The 21,449-nt window shown below is 44.5% G+C and overlaps 1 protein-coding gene across 3 annotated transcripts in view; it reads left to right on the top strand.

Moving 5' to 3' along the window:
* The first annotated feature begins 18,385 nt into the window (after window positions 1-18,385).
* TXNRD1 (thioredoxin reductase 1) overlaps window positions 18,386-21,449 on the top strand; it is a 71,705-nt gene continuing 68,641 nt past the window's right edge. Inside the window, exons 1-2 of one of the 3 annotated variants that reach the window (XM_058741563.1) lie at window positions 18,386-18,519; window positions 19,956-20,065. The gene's annotated coding sequence lies outside the window, so the exon portion shown is untranslated. Of the gene's footprint in view, window positions 18,520-18,611; window positions 18,637-19,955; window positions 20,066-21,449 lie in introns of those variants that run through there. The other 2 variants (XM_058741562.1, XM_058741561.1) reach the window with 2 other exon arrangements.

Raw genomic sequence — 21,449 nt, 5'->3', positions numbered from 1 at the left:
CTCGCAACTTGGTGTGAATCAGGAAACCTACAACAAACTAACTAAACTAACAAGATAAAACAAATGAACATGTCTGTTAAGGATGGGGAAAGTACGGGAGGTAACAGTGGAGGAGGATGGGTATGACAGAGGTACCAGGTGCCCCAAAGGGGGCATGAGTCGGACGGCACAGAGTATGACAAAGGTGCCACGGGTGGATGGCAAGTTAGTAAAGGCATTTTAATTCTGGCAACACTAATCAGACAGGAAGCTCTTTCCCCTTACTGAGGAAGTGTCCGTGGATCTACGGATCACAGCTGGGCGCTCCCACTGACCCCTCGGTAAAGTCCCACCTTAAGAAAACCTGAAGTATATGAGTCGGGACAGGTTTGGCCTGAACCAGCTTCTGTAGTCGAAGGACGGGAGCCTCGTGCTGGGTGAGGGAATTGGTGATCTCTGGGTTTTCGCTTACCGCTTCATCACACATAAGAAGCTGTCTTCCTTTTTGTGCTGACTTACTGGCTGCGCAGCTGGCGGGAACAGATCAGGATTTACGGAGCCAGGCAGCGTTTCTCAAAATGTCTGCACACCCCTGGGGATGCCTGTGATCTTTTGGAGGTCCTCAAGGTCAAAACTGTTTTCTAATAACGTTTAAGATGTTATTTACTGTTCTACCGTTTTGACAGTTTCGTTGACGGTGCAAAAGCAGTTGTGGGTAAAACTGCTGAAGTTTAGCATGAACCAAACTTCGCAAGTACCACCAGATGGTACTAGTTTACATTATAGTCTTTGCCACCATACTCATAATAAAAGAAAATGGCCATTTTACCTAAGATTGTTCTCGATGAGGTAGGGAAAATCATTGCCTTTGTTGAATCTCAACCGTTTGAGCAGACATCTTTTCATATTCTGTGTGACGAGGAAAGTACGCATAAAGTGATTTTGCTGCCATGAAGCGTGATGGTTGTCTCCAGGAGAAGCACTTGTGCACCTCGTAGTTTGCACTGCAAACTGAACTGGCTGCTTTTCTCAGGGAACACCAGGTGTACCTTAAAGACTGACTGACAATCAAATTATTCAAATTATTTGGATTATTTATACCAGGGCATTTAGGAAACATCTCTCCCCAAATGAACAAGGCAAGCCAGTCACTTCAGGGAGAACTACTGATCGTATTTGTTGCCCATGATAAAATTTGGGCTTTCAGATGAAAATCAGAATCTTAGAAGTTGTACCTGGCGTGTGAGCTCAATAGCTTTTTGGGACTTAAAGATTTTTCTGATGAAGTTCGATGTAACAATCATGAATCTAATTATTTTGATATTGTGTATTGAAATATGTCAGCATTTAGAAAATCTGTATACATTAGTGAATGACTGTTTTCTGAATGATCAATGTTTGATCTTACAAAGTTGTTCATGGGTAAAAGAGCCATTCAGAGTTCAAGACACTCCAATGGTTTTTAATGTGACAGAGTATGAAACCTCATGCATCTGCTTTTGGATTCCACGTTGCAACTTACCTTTAATCAACTATTACTTGTTGAGTTTTGGTGTAGTATCAAGGAATATCTGCAATTTTCTGAAAAATCTATTAAATATTTCTCCTTTTTTCCAACTCGTTGTCTTTGCGAGAGTGGTTTTTTTTTTTTCGTATGCTTCTACTGAAACAATATATTGCAATATATTGAATGCAGAAGCAGATAGGAGACTATAGCTGTCTTCAATTAAACCAGATAGACAAAAGTTTGCAAAAATGTAAAATAATGCCAACCCTCTCAATACTTTTTTGTTTTGGAAAATATAGTTATTTTAAAAGTATGTTATTGGGGCACCTGGGTGGCGCAGTCGGTTAAGTGTCCGACTTCAGCCAGGTCACGATCTCGCGGTCCGTGAGTTCGAGCCCCGCGTCAGGCTCTGGGCTGATGGCTCGGAGCCTGGAGCCTGTTTCCGATTCTGTGTCTCCCTCTCTCTCTGCCCCTCCCCCGTTCAGCTCTGTGTCTCTCTGTCCCAAAAATAAATAAAAAACGTTGAAAAAAAAATTAAAAAAAAAAAACGTATGTTATTTAAGTTAACATGTAATGGGTTTATGAATATTTTAAGAGAATAAATAAATACTTCTAAAATATGTCAGTTTTCATTTCTAATGTGGTAAGTATTGATAGCTATAACCCATATAAACAGAAATTCTTTGGAGTCCTCAATAATTATTTAAGAGTATAAAGGGCAGGGCGCCCAGCCGGCTTAGTCTGTAGAGCATGGGACTCTTGGTCTTGCAGTTATGAGTGTGAGCCCCGCGTTGGGTGTGGAGCCTACTTTAAAAAAAAAAAAAAAGAACTTATATTAAAAAAAAAGAGTATAAAGGCATACTGACACCAAAAGTTTGACATCTTGAGTACTAAGGCAAGTAGGACATATGAGTGTTAATCTAAGAACTTTGGATTCTATGCGATTTACTTGTCCTCGGCGTAGGAAGGACACTGCTCAGCACGTGCTGGGCCTCAGAACCAGCCACACAGGAGAGATACGTGGTCAGGTCCGTGTCTTTAAGAAGCTGGGGATTGCAAAGCTGGACTGGGCTCGTGTGGTCTCTAAGTGCTGGTTTTGTGAAGGAATCGCTTCCATGAGGAACCCTCCACAGGCATTATTTTCTCACCCGTGTTGGCTACCTAATCACAGTGCCTGGAGCACAGCAGGTTCTCAAAGAGCCAGGGGGTCAATTGGTGGGCAGGGGTATTCAGTATAGAATCAGGCGGGTGCTTTTCTTCATCCAGCGTGTTTATTGAGGACTTGCTGTGTACTCAGCGCTGGAAGTGGAGTAGGGAACTGTGCTCTTGCAAAGTTAGACTTGCTTTGTGCGCCCCGCCCCCCTCCCCCAGCAAGCCTCCTCCGCTGCTTGTGGAGTTGATGTCTGTGGCAGCCGGCGCAGGGTGCCGCCTAACCGGACTGGCACTGGAGCGGCTCTGCGGAGGTCCTGATGGCAGTGGTATCATCTGTCAAGGAAAATCGGGAAGGAAAGCTGTGCTGCCAGGAGCCTGCCCTGCCACCCTGACAGTTCCTTCTTCCCTCTTCTGGGGTGGCTTTCGGACCAGTCTATACAAATTAAGGTTATTATTTGAGAACAGCTGTCCAGATCCACTCAGATCTCCCAAGATGGGTGTTGGAGAGAGAAGAGCTCAGCACCCCGGAGGCACGTGTTAGTATTTGTGTGTGGGCAGTGGTAATGGTCACAGATGCCATCCTCCCTGTGCCAGAGGCTTATGCGTGTCCTCCTACTTAATCTTCCAAATGCCGTCCGTGAGGTCCGTAGTGATATCACCTTCTTACGATGAGGAAACGAGGCTCGGAAAAGTACTCACATAGAGGAGAGTTGGCTTGCTGGTGAACCCACTGGTAATTCCTGGTGCCTCCCTTCGGTTTCCTCTGACTGCCTCCTCAGAGCCCTTCATGACTCACCCTCCCTCCTTATGTATGATGTTCGTGGTATTGATGCTATGATCCGTGTTCCTGGATGTGACGGTGGCTGGTTTAACCGGACGTTGTGCAAGCTGCCCCCGTGACGGTCGCGCCTCAGCTGCCCCTGTGGACGAGCTGCCACTCACAGGGCTTGGGGCTCTATGAAGCCTTGTATCGTGGCTTGGGTATCTGCCCGGGGGCTTTGATCTGAGGAACAGACATCGGTGTCATCACCTTCACGTGGTCTGGTAGCTGCTGCCACGTTCTTCACCTGTCGGTGTGGGAAACAGATAGAAGGTTTGAGAGGACTTGTGTGACAGTCTGCCAGAAGTGAGTATCTGGATGCCATATGTCACTCACTGGCTCAGAGGTTCTGCTGTGTATCGTCCTCGCCTCCGGCTGCCTATAGAGGGCACGGCTTTAATGCCTCCGCCGAGAGGGAAAGGAACAAACATTCGAGTTATATTGATGAACTTCTTAAAATTTTTTATCTTTTTTTTTTATTTTTTTTTTATTTTTCTCGATGAACTATTTTCTCCATGCCCGTGTTTCACACCTCTCTTACTTAATCCTCACAGTGACCTTGTGAGGTTGCTGGATTTAAGTCTGCTTTATGAGTGAGGAAGCAGATACTCAGCATTTTAGTAACTTGCTCCGTGTTGCTGCGTCAAGCCCAGGCCTGTCTGATTCCCCAGCTGCCTCTCCGGGGGTTGCTGTTTTTAAACAAATAAAAACCCCTTCAGAGGTACCATAAGGAACATGGTACCCTAGGCTAGCTCAGACCATAGGGACCCCCTTCAGGGGTACCCCAGGCTAGCTCAGACCTTACCACTTTGGTACTGATGTTTATTCATTCAACAGATGTGTTTGGGCACCTATGTATGTACTGAGCACCGATGGAGAAAGAAGATGAGGAAGGCACAGTCCCATTTGTTAAGGTCATTCTACTTGTTCCCATCTGCCTCCCCTCTAATTTCAGTGTGATCCAGTGTCTGGAAAGGCTGCAGGATCACAGAGTGCTTGTGACAGCCTGTTGGACAGGTGTTTTCCTGGTGGGAAAAAAGGGGCGAGTGAGGAATTCATAGCTGCAAACAAAACAAATGAGAAAACATCATGGCTTGTTTATTTAGACTGAATCTAGTAAGGAGTGCCTGGCAGAGAGAATGATGAGAGAGAAAAGTGGAAAAGTAAGGAGGCTTTGTGCTGTAGGGAGTGGGGATCCATAGAAGGTTGTTCTGTTTATTTTACGGATGCGGCTTAAAATGTTCTTTAGGCATTTTGATTTTGCCTGTAAAAATGTTCATTTTAGAGAATTTGCAGAATGCAGTAAAATGAAACACAAAGGGCACATGTAGTTATATCCAGAGAGAACCACTGTTATTGTATATGTTTTATGCATCCTATGTTCTGTTTTATTATTTAAAAATATTTTTGCATGTTATTAAAAGTTATTAATGATTTTCTCAGTTGATATAAAATATTCCATACAATACTTTTATTTAGCCATTCCACTATGGTTGGATAAATAGTCTGTTGCCAGTCTTATTTGCTATTATGGAATAATAGGTTAGAAATATTTTTCTCTGTACCTAAAGTTTTTGTTGTATTTAGAATTCTTTTCATAAGACAGATTACCAGAATGGATATCTGAATCAGAGTATTAACATTTCTAAATTTCTAGAGCCTTTTATTTATTTATTTATTTATTTATTTTTTAAATTTTATTTATTTTTGGGACAGAGAGAGACAGAGCATGAACGGGGGAGGGGCAGAGAGAGTGAGGGAGACACAGAATCGGAAACAGGCTCCAGGCTCCGAGCCATCAGCCCAGAGCCTGACGCGGGGCTCGAACTCACGGACCGCGAGATCGTGACCTGGCTGAAGTCGGACGCTTAACCGACGGTGCCACCCAGGCGCCCCATCTAGAGCCTTTTAAATGATGTGTGCTAATTGATAATTGCACGAATTCAATCAGTTTTCCCCATAGTTAGTGGGTGTTAAGAAATGATAAGAACTTTTTTTTTAATATTCTTTTTTAAAAAAGTTATTTATTTATTTTGAGACGGAGAGAAAGAGAGAATGCTGGAGAGGCAGAGAGAGAGGAAGAGAGAGAGAATTACAAGCAGGCTCCACACCATCAGCATGGAGCCCCACGCAAGAGCTCGAACTCCTAGACCTGGGAGGAAATCGAGTGTTGGATGCTTAGCTGACTGAGCCACCCCAGTGCCACATGATAAGAGCTTTTTCAAACTTATTGTTTGCCAATTTGAGAGGTAAAAAAAAATGTGGCTTTATTTTAATTTGTATTTCTTTGATATTAATGAGGCAGTTTTTAAAAGATCTGAATTGTATTTCCTTTATTGTACTCAGTTATCTGAATTGTCTGTTCATGTTCCTTATGGAATAATAATAATAATAATAGCAAGAAACCCTTTTATGGTAATATCGATGAGCCACTGCCCTAAGCACTTCAAATGTTAACTATTTTAATCACAGAGTTCTGTGAAGCAGATATTGCTATCTCCATTTCACAGATGAGGAAACGAAGGCACAAAGAGACCAGGTAACTTGCTCATGGTCATACAAGCAGTAAGTGATACAGCTGGAACTTGAAATCCAGGGAATCCAGCTCCAAAGGCTAGGCTCTTAATGCTGAACCGTGCTTTGATCTAAACTGTGCTTATGATCTTGTAGGTCACGGTGTTCCTCACTAACTTCTGTACATACACCCCCCACCTCCGACCAGACTGCTTTTTACACCTGTTTTAGTGCTATTTGTGGAAATAACCACTGTGCTGATTGAACCAATTGTGTATGCTTTGCCCTTATGTGATGGATCAAGAGGATGGAGACCAGTGGTTATGTAGCATTCACATAAGAATCTGTACACATACACCTCTATTCAAGTAAATTGCTGTTTTGGAATGAATGCAAGGTAGGCAGGGGAAGCTGAGTATCTATTCAAGAAAACAACTCACACATGTTATGAAAGGATTTCTCTTAAATTTTTTTTTTTACATTTATTCATTTTCGAGAGACAGAGAGAGACAGAGCACAAGTGGGGAGACACAGAGAGAGGGAGACACAGAATCTGGAACAGGCTCCAGGCCCCGAGCTGTCAGCACAGAGCCCGACGTGGGGCTTGAACTCACAAAACCGTAAGATCATGACCTGAGCCGAAGTAGGACGCTTAACCGACTGAGCCACCCAGGCGCCCGTGAAAGGACTCCTCTTAAATAAAGAAGTAGAAAATATATTTTTGTGTCACACAGACCTGGGTTCAAATCTGCACCAGGTAGGATGGGATAGTGTTGTTACTCTGTTTGCATTGTAAGGATTAAATAGGATAATGTTGGGATGCCCAGGTGGCTCAGTCAGTTAAGTCCGACTGTGGCTCAGGTCATGATTTCATGGTTCTGTTTGTGAGTTTGAGTCCCGCATCAGGCTCTCTGTGGTCAGCACAGAGCCCACTTTGGATCCTCTGTCCCCCTCTCTCTCTGCCCCTACCCAGCTCATTCTCTCTCTTCTCTCTGAAAATAAGTAAATAAACTTAAAAAAAAAATTGGATAATGTTTGACTCTTGAGTACAGAGAGCAAACTGATAGTTGCCATAGAAGAGGGAAGGAGGTATGGGGATGGGTGAAATAGATAAAGGGGATTAAAACTATATTGGGCAATGTACAGCATTGTTGAATAATTATATGGTACACTTGAAATGAATATAACACCATATATTAATTATAATTCAATAAAAAATAAAAATAAAAAAATAGGATAATGTTTATAATGCATCTAACATCCTGTTTAATTAATGTCTTCCCAGTATACTCAGATATGAAAAAGTTAGATTTAGATTAAGCTTTTTATTTATTTATTATTTTTTAATGTTTATTCTTGAGAGAGAGAGAGAGAGAGAGACAGAGTGTGAGTGGAAGAGGGGCAGAGAGAGAGAGAGACCCAGAATCTGAAGCAGGATCCAGGCTCCGAGCTGTCAGCACAGAGCCCGACATGGGCTTGAACCCTCAAACTGCGAGATCATGACCTGAGCCGAAGTCAGATGCTTAACCAGCTGAGCCACCCAGGCGCCCCTAGATTAAGCTTTTTATAAAGCAAGATAAAACTCTCTTTAATTGCCAGATATACATTCTAGTCAAGTGTTGATTCTTTTCATTCTTTGAACAATATTTGAGGGCCTGCTCTCACACATAAATGACATGAGTTCTGTCTTTCATGGGCCCATTATCTATTGTGCATCATTAGTCATAGTCACCACAAGTAGAGGGCTCTTTGCTCCTCTGGGCCTTTGTTTCCTCATCTGTAAAGTGGGGATTCAATGAGAATGTATGTAAAATGCCTAGCACTGTTCTTGATATACAGTCAGTGCTTAGGGGAAGCTGCTAACTCATGTAATATTATGCAGCCATTAAAAAAATGACTCACATAGAGTTTTTAATAGCATGGGGGAATTTTCTGTACCATAATGTTTAATGAAAAAAGCCAAGAGTTTAAAATCGATTTTACAGAATAGTTCTGTCTTGCTTTTAACAGTATAGGAAAAGGACTAGAAAGAAATACACAAAATATGAATAATCCCTCAAATGTTTTTGTGCATCTATCTTGCCAGTGTAATAGACACTGAAGAAATACAGGCTAATAAAATCTGGTTCTTCGTCAGGGAAAAGTTTTGATAAGGGAGACATTCACAACCCAGTGTGGGATGAAGTGGAGGAAGAAGTCAAACCCGCCGCTTTGATTTCTGCAATGAAGATTGGAGGACGGTGGTAGCATTCGTTAAGAGAAGAGACAGGATTTAGACCAGGGAAGATGGTGAATTTGGTGTTGGACATGTGATGATTGTCCAATATGGATAGTAGGTATGTAGGTCTGGGCGAGCGGAAGGTATAGATTTGGGAGCGTTTGAACTACAGGTGAGGTGAAGAAGAACACTCAGGGAAAGTCTGTGGAGTGAAACGGGAGCCTTAGATCTTGACTGCATCTGGATGGTGAGATTTGGAATGGCTTTTCTTCTTCCTTTGCTTTCTTTCTTTCTTTCTTTTTAAAATTTCCTATAGGGACACCTGGGTGGCTCAGTCAGTTAAGCGTCTGACTTCGGCTCAGGTCGTGATCTCGCGGTTTGTGAGTTCGAGCCCCACATTGGGCTCTATGCTAATAGCTCAGAGCCTGGAGCCTGCTTTGGATTCTGTGTCTCCCTTTCTCTCTGCCCTCCCACTGCTCATGCTCTGTCTCCCTCTCTCTCAAAAATAAATAAACATTAAAAAAAGTTTTAAAAATCCTATAATGTGAATGTGTTTCCTACAATGCAACATAAGTGTCTTAGTTAGGATTAGGTTTGGCCACATGTGACAGGAGACCCAAAATGACAGTGGCTGATACTAGACATAAGCTCATTTCTCCCTCACTTAAAAGAAGTCGAGATAGAGGCAGTCTGTCCAGGGCTTGCATGGTACTCCACAGTGCTGGATCCAATGTTGAGTCTACCTGTGTTCATGTTCCACAGTCCTCAGCAGTTGTCTTCCGTTTTATGTTCCAAGATGGGGGGGTCCAAATTTTGGCCATCGCTTGAAAGAAGAGCTGAACGAGGGCATGTCCTTTCCACTCGAGAACATATCCTGAAAGTTGCACTTGATATTTTGCTTATGTTGTATTGGGCAGAATTTGGTCACTTAGTCATATATGTGTGCTGAAAGGAGACGGGGAAATGAAACCTTTATTTTGGGAGTCAAGTGCATAGTGAAAAGCCAAGAGTCCAGTTAGTGATGCTAATAACATCTTGGGTTTGCCTACAGAATAGCTGAGGTTGGTTCATCTGAAGATAATGATAATAATTTCCATATAAACCATACATTTGTCTCCTATTTATTTATTTTTTTATTTTGTAAATGTTTTATTTATTTTTGAGAGAGAGAGTACGTGGGGGGGGAGGGGCAGAGAGCTAGGGGGACAGGATCTGAAGCAAGCCCTGCACTGATAGCAGTGAGCCTGATGCGGGGCTCAAACTCACAAGCTGTGAGGTCATGCCCTGAGCTGAAATCAGGCGCTCAACCGACTGAGCCACCCGGGTGCCCCTTTCTCCTAGTTAAATCATAAGTATAGAGGCACCATACTATGGTTATTGTATAATAGTAGTGAGCTGGCAAATACTTTGCTGTCTTAGGAAGACCAGTGACTGAACAGTGACTGAACAATGACTGAACTAGAGGCCTAGTCAACTAACGTAATGGTTAGCATTGAACCTTATCAAGGGGAGTAGGAGGTAGTCCAGCCTTACCCATTGCAATACAGCATCAAAAGAGTTTCTGAGATTATTGAAAGATTATTACAGATATTGTGGATCTGTAGATTAAGAAGTTCAGAAACATTTTGGTGGAGAACTACAATGTTCTCATTTATCTTTACAGTGGAAAAGTTGGTCTTAATACATCTACGGTGGTAAATGAGACATAGATCACTCTCAGTTCAAATCAGGGTCTGGAGTGCGGGTTGCCAACCGGGAAGATCCAAGGCCACTTCATGAGGTGACTGTAGCCCTCCACCAATGACTTGTAGTCATCAACTGTCTTGGGATTCTGGAATTTTGGCACTTGGGGAAATTAGAGAGGGATCTTCTTCTTGGTATCAACTACCTAATAGGGTTTAAAATTTAGAAACTAACAATGGTAATAAACTGTATGGCTGTTCTTTCATAGGATCGAAAAGCTATGGATCACTATTAATGAGTACTCACACAACCCCTTGGCTGGCGGTAAGGGTGGCTGATCTCCAGTTTTTTCAGACGAGACATCCGAGAGTTGATTGCAACTCTTCTTTAGAGCCTGTATCTCCCGAGGTTCTGCTGGCCAGTGGTTTTCGACATTAAAAACATTTTCTTTCCTCTAGAATTGAAATAAGATACCAAGAGACCTAAAACAAGTAGAGCGCGGAAAGAGAATATTTCTGCATGTTCTAGTATATGTACATTATGTGTATACGTGCATACAATACAAAATGTTTTTTAGAAGTTCTCATGTCCTTTCCATTTCATTTAGCAAGTTGTTTAAGGAAATTACATTTTTCTTCCGACAGATAAAGCACAAGTTTTGAGTAATGGGGATAGATAAGTACGGAAAAAGGTGTGCTTAGCCACAGACTGCTAATTAAAAGAAAAATGAATAGGTTGCCCCCTTGAATTAAGCTTTTAATGGCATCTAGCGTAACACATTGTTGCCAGTGAATAAGTAATTTGTCAAAGGAGAAAATCCAAACTGTTAGCCGCTCTGTGGTCTTCCTAGATTTACACCATGCGTAAGGACATAATGATGATAATAAGTTGGATATTGAGTACATACCACATTCTGAGCCCTTTATATCTACTTACTCATCTGATTTCCACTGCCACCACATGAGGTGTAGTCACTATATTTATCACCATTTATAGCTGAGTGAATTGAGGCAGAGAGATAACAGAGCTCGCCTAAAGGCATGCATCTTGTCTGCAGTCAAGCCAGGCTATGTGACTTCAGAGGAGATTCTCATGACTGTTGGGCCATACTGCTTGTCAGTAGAAAGCTGGATGAGGCTGTGGGGTCTCGTTCAGATGTTTACAAAAGAGTAGACCTGGGCATGTTTGAAGGCAGAGGGCTTGAATAGTCCTGGATATAAATAAGATAGGGAGAGGATGTTTAAGGGATGTGGGGTCTCCTAACACCGCTTGGAATTGGAATAGGTTGTGGGGCTCTGGTAAAGGTGTGCTGTAGCAGAGGTAGAACAATCCTTATCCTTCTGAGGTTGCAGTCAAGCCCAAGAATAGAGAAGTGCAGTGAAGAGGAAATGTAGGAGGGGAAGGAGCTTGTACCTGATGACCTTGAGCTTCAGGGGGTGTGTTGGAGCTGCTGCTACTGGCTCAAGACAGCCGTAGTTAAACATTGAGGAATTTTGCAAGCAGGTTGATAGCTTGAAATCAGCCAAAGCGGGAGTACTTGTATCACAGAAATTGACAAATTCAGACTCTCCCCACCTCTCCTGCCCAAGCTGGTTTACAAGAACACCTTTGACTCTCTTCGCTCACATTTGAAAGCCTGCTCTAGTGCCAGTCTACCATGGGAAAGGCACTGTGTGAAGAATATTGTAGTGGAGAGAGAAGACTATGAGACGGCAATCCTGTACTAGCTGTCAGACCTGGCTTGGGTCACTCACGTAACCTTGGTTTACTCGTCTGCAAATGGAAATGGTAATACATATCCCAGAGCATTACTGCATTGATTAACGAGAGAACATAAAGGTCCTGGCACAGAGGTGCTCAATAAATGAGTGTTCTACGCATGGCAGACACATAAACAGACAGTTGTGATGTAGCTTGATGTGAGAGATAAAGGGGTGACTAGTTCCATGTTTGGTCAAAGAAGGCGTCGCAGAGATCATGGTCCTCCACGCAGGATTTTGAAGTTTTCAGGGCAGATGTTTCATGGATGAAGTCTACCCTGGTCTTTGTCAGAAAGCCAGTGCGTCTTTTGGTGTGTGTCCCTATAGCATGATGCTTTCGCCTCTTTCTGGCTCCTACCTCACTATATATTATTACTGAATTGTGAGGCAAACAATGGATTTATATCCTTACTCCAACACAGCTCTTTTGTGACCTTTGGCAAGATTCGTAACTTCCTGAAATTTCAGTTTTTCATACGGTGTAACCTTAAGGTGATTTCGGAGGATTAACTGAGAATGTAGGGAAATGAACCAGACACTTAGCTGCATTGTGAACCTAAAGTGAATTCAACATATATTGATAGTTTCATCTCCGCTTATGCTTCTGCATCTCATGCAGAAACCATTTCTTTCCTACAGCTGTGCCTTTATACGTATTGCTCCCTCTGCCTAGAAAAAATTCTGTTCAAGACATAGAACAGCATTGTGGTAATTGCCAAGGACCGGGTGTCAGTCTCAGCTCTGCCGATTGTTAGTTAGGTGGCCATGGACAAGATAATTATCTTTCTATACCTGAGGGGTTTTTCAGCAAGCACAGAAACATTCTCAGGTATTTCTCCCACTCCCATTACTTTTACCTTCATTATTCCTCAGATCACTTGCTTTGTGAGGCCTTCCCCAATTGTCCCACATCATTATTTGTTTTCCCTGTTTGAAGTTGATGGCCCACCACATTTGAGCACCTACTATGTTTCAGGCACGCTCCTAGCCATATTACAGATATTATTTCATTCAGGCCACCCAAAGAGTTCTCATTCGTTATCCCCGCTACCCTCTGGGATGGATCAAACTAAAAGGGCAAATTCATCTCTGTAGGAGGGCTGAGAACCCCTGAGAGTTGCCATGTAAAGTCTTTTTTCCTTTCCTCTGAAAAAGATGGGATCCACAAATTAACTAGTATTATCTCCATTTTACAGATTGAGTCTTCCAAGAAATATTTATTGAGCTATTACTATGTGTGGGCACTGTTGTTGTTCTTGTTGTGTGTGTGGACACTGTTTTAAGTACTGAGAACATTGTGGTGAGCATAAGTAATCCTGGACCCTGCCTACATGTGGCTACTTACATTTAAACGGATTAAACCTAAATAAAATAAAAACTTAAGATTTGCAGTTGCACCAGCCACATTTTAAGTGCTCAGTAATCACATGTGGGTTGGACAGTGCTGATATAGAACATTTCATCATCACAGAAAATTCTGTTGAGCTGTGCTGTTCTAGGGGGAGGCCGACATTGATCAAATAATCGTCTATAAAAATATAACTGCAGTTGTGATAAGTAGCAGGCAGAAAGAATGCATGGTAACACAGGAGCTCCTCATTGGGGGATTTGACCCATGGGGTAGTTTCCTCGGGGAAGGCATGCTTGTTCTCAGATCTGATGAACGGCTGGGAGTTAGCAAAGACCTGTGGTTAGGTAATTAAAGAGACTGAAAAAAGGCTAACGGCTGGGCTGTAGAGACGGAGGGCAGGTTTGGGTGAGATAAAGAGGTAGAAGGACCAAAGAGGGTCTTGTAGAAAGAGGATAAGGAAGCTGAGAGGCGGAGTAACTGGACAGTCTAGTCACTGATCGAGCCTGGGTTTGACTGAAGTCGACGCTGTGCAATGGATGCACATTCACAGGACTTTGCCTCTGTAATGACCTCCTCTTGCTCCTTTCCTCTTTGAAAATTGCCAAATTTCGCTCTACTAGATTGGTTTCTCAGCATAAAAACGTGCTATCGTAATTTCCTTCTTCGATAAAACTAAACAAAACACCCTCCTTGATCCTATGTTGCTCTTCAGCTACTTTCCCTCTTTTGTGTTTTTATACCAAAACTCCTTCAAAGAGTTGGCAGTCCTCACTACCTTCATGTCCTTTTTTCTGTTTCTGGTTGAGCGTCCTCTAATTAGGCTTTGTTTCCTCCATCGTTTTCATAAAAATCAACAACGACTGACTTCCATGGCTCGGTTTGTATCTTGTCGTTATTTCTCATCTAGTGGGTCTTCCTCCTTCGGGGAGCATTTCTTCACTGGCCTCTGAGACACCACATTCTCTTGGTTTCTCTCCCACCTCCCTCCAGTTTCTTCTCAGGCTCCTTTGCTGGCCCCTTCTCCTCCTTTGCACTTTGCGTTCCCGGACCATCTTCATTTCCTTAAATATATTAACTCCCTGGGTAACTTCATCTAGTCCCACCTGTGAAGGTTAATTTTATGGTGCCCCGTCGTTTGACCAAACACCAGTGTAGACGGTTGCTGTGAACGTACTCTCTGATGTGATTAACGCTGAAAACGGTAGACTTTGAGGGAAGCAGATTATCCTTCATAACATGAGTGGGCTTCATCCAATCAGTTGAAGTCCTTCAGAGAAAAGACCGAGGCCTCCTGCAGAGAAAGGAAGTGAGATTGCCTTTGGACTCAACACTGCAACATTAGGACCACTGGCCTTCCCAGCCTGTTGGCCTGTCCAGTAGGTTTAGGACTTGCTAGTCCCCACAATCCTGAGAGCCAGTTTGTTTCTCTCTGTCTCTCTCTCTATTTATATATTCTATTGGTCCCGTTTCTCTGGGGAACTAACATATACGGCATTAAATGTCTTTTATATTTGACTCCCAGATTCTTATTTCTTGCTCTGACTTCTCCCGTCAACTCCAGATTTGCATACTGAGCATCTCCATTCAGATGACAACAGGTCTCTCAAACCAGTGTGGGATCTGTCCCAAACTACTGCTTTCCACCTGCCCCACTCCTATCTTTCCTCTCCCTCCCTGGGTGTTCCCCCTTTCCATTCCACAGTGCCCCCATTCACCCAGTTGCGAAGGCTAAAACTCCTTAGTCATCATCGATTGTTCTCCTTCTTTTACCTTCCTTATTCCACCCATCGGCAGCATTTATGAGCTTTACTTTCAAATATCTCTTCTCACCTCCTAATCCAAGCCTTCGTTGTCTCTGGCTCGGACCACAACAGCGACCTCCCAGCGGGTCTGTGTTTCTCCTAAGTCCCTACCCACCCTAGTCGATACCACACACAGCAGAGCAATCCTTCTAAGATACAAACTAGCTGATTTCCATCTCCTTGCTTGTGACACTTTGGCTTCTTATTACATTTACAATGAGATCCAAAGTCCTATGGCCTTTGGGTTCTGACCTCTGGCTACGCCTCTGGCTTCACTACCTGCCATTTTCTTCCTTGTTCACTGAGCTTTAGACACACTGCTTGCTTCACAGTTCTTCGGACAAGTCAAGCAGGCTTCCAGCTTAGGGCTTTAGTACTTCTTGTTTTCTTCTTCCTCTCCTTCCCCTTCTCCTCCTTCTCCTTCTTCTTCTCTTCCTTCTCTTCTTCTTCCTCCCCCTCCTCCTCCTTTTCAAAAGAGTCTTATTTTTAAGAACTCTCTACGCCCAACATTGGGGCTTGAATTTACAACCTGAGATTAAGAGTCCCATGCTTCACCCACTGAGCAAGCCAGGGCCCCCTAGTACTTCCTGTTCCTCTGCTTAGAAAGATTCCCCTCCCCCCCTGCCCCCCCCCCCCCCCATAAATCTTGCTCCCTCCTTTCATTCTGGTCTCAGCTCAAGTGCCATATTCTTAGATCTTTCTTGACCTCCCTACCCTACTTTCTTCTTTCTTCAGGGTACAAAGAATTCTTTCAAAGCTGTTTTTTTTTCCCCCTGTGAAGGGGAACAATGAAATGGGGTAGTAACTATGATGGTTGGGTCCAGGGGATCATGGGAGACTTTTTTTTTAAATGTGAAAACTACCATGTGTATGATGTTGGGAATTATCAGGTAGAGAAGAAACTGATGATGCCAGAGAGGGAGGCTAATTTCAGGAATGAAGTTATTGAAGACTGAGAAGGCAAGAAGAGACGAGAATCTGTACACAGGTGGAGTACACTTCGTTAAATGAGGGTGAAGGCAGGGAGTATGGCAGCTTGGTGGTTGAGTTCTGACTGATTCTGTTTTCTTAAAGAAGAAAGCAAGCAAGTCATGAGTTAATGGCAAGGCGTAGGTATATTAGAGGTTTGACAAAAGGGGAAGAAGTATGAAATATTTACTTTGGAAACTAGGAAAACAAGTATACCAGAGATGTAAAGGACTGCTGGGAAGCTTTGGGGACACATGGAAGTTTGTGGTCTTGACCTTAAAGCGAAATCACTTTTAAGTTCTGTTTTCTCCAGTGGTGTTTTGCTATGTAAGTAGGGTACAGAATATGTGGACAGCTGGGTTTAACAAGGGTGGGCCTTGCCAAGTCAGTACAATTGAGGAGTTTGGACTTTATTTTGAGGGTCCTATAGAGTGACAAGGTTTGAGCGGAGAAGAGTTGAGTGTCAGAAAGATTGTTCTAGCTCAATGTGGTGGTGTGTGTGTGTGAGAAACTTATTGTAGGAGGAACAATAGTTTAGTGCAATAGGACCCTTGATCTAATACCCCTAATAGATCTGTTTATAGTGTGCTTAGATGACAGTTCAGGAATGGAGAGGGTCTTTTCCAGCATTTTCCGAGTACTTACTATATGTAGCAAGATAAGTCAAACAAGGGTTTGCCTTCCTAAAGCCCTCTTGGATATACATGATTTATAATGATTTTTAGGTATTTGGGATCTCAGAATAGGGACAGAGCTATCAACACTGGGTGGGAATCAGGGAAGCCCTCCCAGAGGAGATGACATTTCAGATGAGCTTTGAAGGAATAGGCCTTAGGGAGGGTAGATTATTTTAGGCAGGGAATAACACGAGCTCAGTCAAGAGATGTAAGACATATGTCTGAAACAAATGCTGCGCGATGAGAAATGGTGGGAGATGAGGTACTTCTTCCACTGCCCGGAAACTAAATATAACTAAGGAGTTGGAGTTCTCTCTATTTTGTGACAAGGGTAAGGCATCTGGCCCCTTAATTGCAGCAAGAAAGGTTTGAAAGAAACATGAAGGTTTTTTTTTTTTTAAGTGGCGATTTGTTTAACTTAAAAAAAAAACAACTACATGGAGCTACTCTACGTATTTGTGCTATAATTTGCTCACTTAAGAACAGTGTGAAGTTAAAATGCCTTATCTAGCCTTTTCTGGTATGCTATTCAAAGATACTAACTATGGCAACGCTGACCTGTCATATAAGGATCATAAAAATCAGTCCTTATCGCTTGCGTTTAGTACATTATTTCAAGTGAAATGATTTTAAAGTCCATCTCTATCTTGACCTTTGAAAGAAGCTGTAGGTTCTATACATCACAGGAATGAGGAGTTTATGTGCCTGGTTCATGGGACATTATCGTGTCGATTAACTGAGCTAAGGCATATAAGACAGTTAACAGAGGTGGGCACAGCAGCCAGGAGGAAATGTTGTTTTCCACCTGGGAGCCCTGGCTTCTTTCCCTCTCCTTTGCTCCTTGTTTCCTGGACACCTGTGCTAGACCCATACTCTGTTCTAAGGACCCCAGAACAGGTGAGGCACACACTTAGGCAAACAACTACCATGCAAGGAGAGTACCTCCATTCATGTGCGTCGTGAGTGTGTGTATGTGTGTTTGCACAAGTGCGTGTGTGTTCACCAAGCCTCCAACCGTGCCTTGGAATGAACTCAAAGGAGCGAACTGTGGTTGCCTGCCACCTCAGAGACGGTGTGGTTTCTCGCAGCCTTCAAAAACCAACAACCCTTTCACCCCTGTGTGCTTCAGTCGGCCAATATCCAAAGCGGTGGGAGAGACATTCATTCATTCGTTTATTTATTCAGCAAATATTCCTACTTCCCTACTGATCCAAGGTGCTGAGTAAGAATAGGAGTAAGAGCAGGAAGTATGAGAGAGCATGGCTCACTTGGGCAGCTGCGGGTGGCTTGGCATGACTGGAGTTAAATATGCTGTTTTCCCTAAAACAAACGTGACAACCCAAAACCTGAGTGGGTTAAGGAGGAAGGACGTAAGGGGAAGTTATGTGTTGGTGAGAATTTGTCACTTTTCAGGATTAGTCAGAATGGACTAGATGTTACTTTAAAAAGCCTGGTAATTTCCTTTAGAGAACTGCCAGACTGACAAGTCCATTACGCTAGGGCAAAGGGTCCCAAACTTTGCTGTTCACTAGAATCACCCAGGGAGTTAAAAACAAAAACAAAATCCCCTCGGATGCCCGCCCGGGTCACACCTAATACCCATTCACCCAGAATGTCTGGGGGTGGGAGTGAGGCGTGGGTGTTCTTCAAGATCCTCTCGTGATCACAATGGGCAGCAAAGTTCCTGAGTCACTGCCTTAGGGCACGGTCCAGTTTTGCTTAATTAAAACACACTTGTCTCTGCGTTCTGGTTCCAAACATTCTTACGTTGTTTTTGCTCTTTCCTTGGGTTGGGGGCGCTCTGAGCAGGAAGAGGATGTGGTGTCACCCAATTAGGAGGTCTCGCTTCGCTAAGCCCGTTGGCGTAGTCGCCAGGGCTGCACCGGAGTGGATTTCTGCTTTGTCATTCTGACTCTGGCAGCCCGGCCGCCCGCTCCGAGCAGGGCGTGGCTTCTCGTGGCGGCGGGGAGCCCGCCACCCTTCCCCTCGGTTCGCAGCAGTCCCTCGCAGTGTCTCCGCAGTGCCTCCGAGCGGAAGGTGGGGGGCCGCCCTCCAGAAGAGCCTGGTGGCCCGGCGCTCCCCTTCACGTAAGCGGTGGGGACCCAGAAACCCGGGTAGGGCTGCGAGCCTCTGGGCTGCGAGGCTGGGGACGTGGGCAGCCGTCTGTCGGGTGCGCTTCGAACCCCGGAAAGGGATGTTTTAAGGTGTGTCTGAGTAGGGGTGAAGCTTGGTGTAAGGCGGTGCTCTTGCGAGCCGCGTTCATTGTGTCGCGTGGGTCGGTGGAAACCGAGCCTGGGCTGGGGAGAGACCGGCCGGCCCTTGTCGGCTGGTGGCTTCCTTCCGCTCGCCCTCTGTAGAGACAGTGTGCAGAAACGTGAGAAAATGGGTGTTTGTATCATTTCCTACTGTACGAGTGTCGGAATGTAGATGACAATGTGACGAATAGATCGACAGATCCTCCACAGCACTAAAGGAGTATAATAATTTAAAGATGTCTCTTAAGAAATTGTCGCACCATTTAATCCCCGGAAGTCCCGAGTTGGCAAAATGTCCGTACCTCCCTATTTACAGTTGGGGAAACCGAGGCTCAGAATCACGTGACTTGCCCCAGGCTCTTCAACGCGACAGCTGCGAGTGGGACCCAGGGCTGGTCTCGCTGTATCGGGCGTACAGGGTTACAGGCGTGCACGGCACTGCCTGGGTTTGAACCCTGGCTCTGCTCTGACGACCTAGCTGCTTTGAACTCGGGCACTTTAGCTTTTCCGTGCCGGCTCTGCCTGTGTGTGAGACGGGCCGGACGGGACCTACTTGCAAAGAGTAGCTGTGAAGATTGAGTGTTGGTAATGTGCAAAGCATCGCAGAAGTGCTAGCTGCCATTGTTGTCAAGCAGCAGCGCTTCTGAGTTGGTGTGATTTTTGTGTCATGAATGGGCCGGATGATGTTAGAGTAACTGGAGTCTATTTTTAATTCTATCATTGACTCACTGCCTACCTGAGTTCACCCGTTTGTAAAATTGGGCCATTAGCTCCCGGTCTGTCAAGCAGTGTGTTGCTGTATGGCTTCAAGGTTCTGAAATGAAAGAAAGCATCCTAAGAGGGCAGAGTGTTCCTAATTTTGCCTCGTGGTTTCAAATTTCAAAGAAACCTGGGAAGTTGGCTTTTGGCATTCTATATAAATGCAGAGTTCAAAGGCAGATTAAATTGGGAGGCGTTTTATAGAAGTGGAGATGACTGTCTTAAGCCTCCTTTGCGAGGCTTCTCTGCATTGGGGATTTACCGGGATTCGGGGCGTCTGGTACGGCGAGGCCGCCAGGATTTGAGCGCGGCGGGACCTCGGGTGCGGGAGCCGGCCGGGGACCCTGCGGCCGGCGCGCGCAGGTGTGCGGGGAGGGGGGCCCGGGCCCCGGGCCGCGGCAGGGGGCGGCGCGGTCGGGGACGCGGAAGCCCCGCCCCCGCCGTGCACTTCCCGCCGCGGCCCGGGGCGGCGAGACTGACCCGCGCCCCTCTCTGCTTTTGTGCCGCAGAGGACGCCAGGGGCCTGGAGAGAGCGCTCTCGGAGCTGACCTCGGAAACCGACGTGCCGGTGGTGTTTGTGAAGCGGCGAAAGATAGGAGGCCATGGTCCGACCCTGAAGGTAGGGGGGTGGGGGCGCGGGGGGACATTAAAGTTCTCTACCCGCCGGTCCCGGGAGGGAACTCCTGGAGCCCACCGTGCTCGCGGCCCTCCTTTCGGGGCCAGGGTGGATGTGTGAACGAACCTCCAAACGGAGAGCGTCCTTAAAAACGACAAAGAAGCAGTAGGGGCCAGCTCACGTGTTAATGGAAGTTGATGAGACGGCGGGTAAATTCAGAACTGGGGAGCTTGCAAGGGAATATGTAACTTTTCGTCTTCTAAAATACGCGTTCAGAAAAATTTTCCTTCCCGACTTTCCCTGCCTTTGCCCCTTCTAATCAATCTAAATAACTTAAATTTTAGCAGCAGTGTAAACTGCTGAAAGTGAGCTGTTGGGAGAAGTACTGAGCAAAGGGGATCAGGAAATGCATATCTTCGTCGGTCCCTATCCTCTTTCTCTTTAATTCACTGGGAGGGAAACCCAGAAGCCCCAGGCTCTGGGGAGAGTAGCCTGCAAGCTCCTGGAGTGAGTTCATTTCCCTTCTGGTATCTCTTGTAGCCCAGAGTTAACTATTGGGTGGAGGGAAAGGGAGAAAAATCTTTCTTTTGACCAGTGGCAGGCGCGGTGGCAGTCCTCCCTTAGGACCCCGCACCGTAGGGTGGGTGGGTCATGGCTGTGGTCCCCGTGCATGTTGTAGAGGAATACCCGTCGTGCGTGATGTTCTGCATTGAGTGTGGTTGGTTACCCGGTTAGAAAGTCTCATAATCTCATCACCTTGATACATCTGTCTGCTTTAAATTTTGCTGATTATCTTTTTGTCCTTGTCTGTTTGTATCCGTGTAATTCTTAAGAAATGGAACTCCTGCTTGAACATTGCCTTCTTAGAAGTAAACCTGAGGCCTCAGGTTAAATGTAAAAAGTCTACTTAGATGCCTGCACATTTAGGAAGAATATTAACAATTAATTTGCATTTTTATTTACTACCTTTTCTTCTAAAAGAATCTTGTTTACCATTTTTGAAGAATGGGTGATGAAATAGGAAACACAGATAGACTTCAAAGACAAATGGAAAATTCATGGAAAATAATTAAAGGATAAAAAGGCTTTTAGCTTGATTGAAAGTATTAGTCAGACCTTTAGTTTGCAAGTAAAATGAGACAAAGGTCTATTAATATGACTTTCTGTCTGGATTGTTCTGTTTTCTCCACCTGTGTCATAAATTTGCACTTAAAAAGTAATATGGGTATTTGACCTTTATATAAATTCTACAAATGGTTCTGGTTTTAGCATCGTTGGGAGTAAAAAGAATCACTCTTCTTAAAAGCTTTGAACCCACTTTATTGGTATGTACTGATGTTTTCAATCCATTAATCATAGTTAATTTCAGACATTTAATGAGGTGCGG

Source organism: Neofelis nebulosa, chromosome 8 (genome assembly GCF_028018385.1).
Source record: "Neofelis nebulosa isolate mNeoNeb1 chromosome 8, mNeoNeb1.pri, whole genome shotgun sequence".
Lineage (NCBI taxonomy): Eukaryota > Metazoa > Chordata > Mammalia > Carnivora > Felidae > Neofelis > Neofelis nebulosa.
The sequence above is the reverse complement of the archived record's forward strand: the minus strand, read 5'-3'. Positions and strand labels throughout refer to the sequence as shown.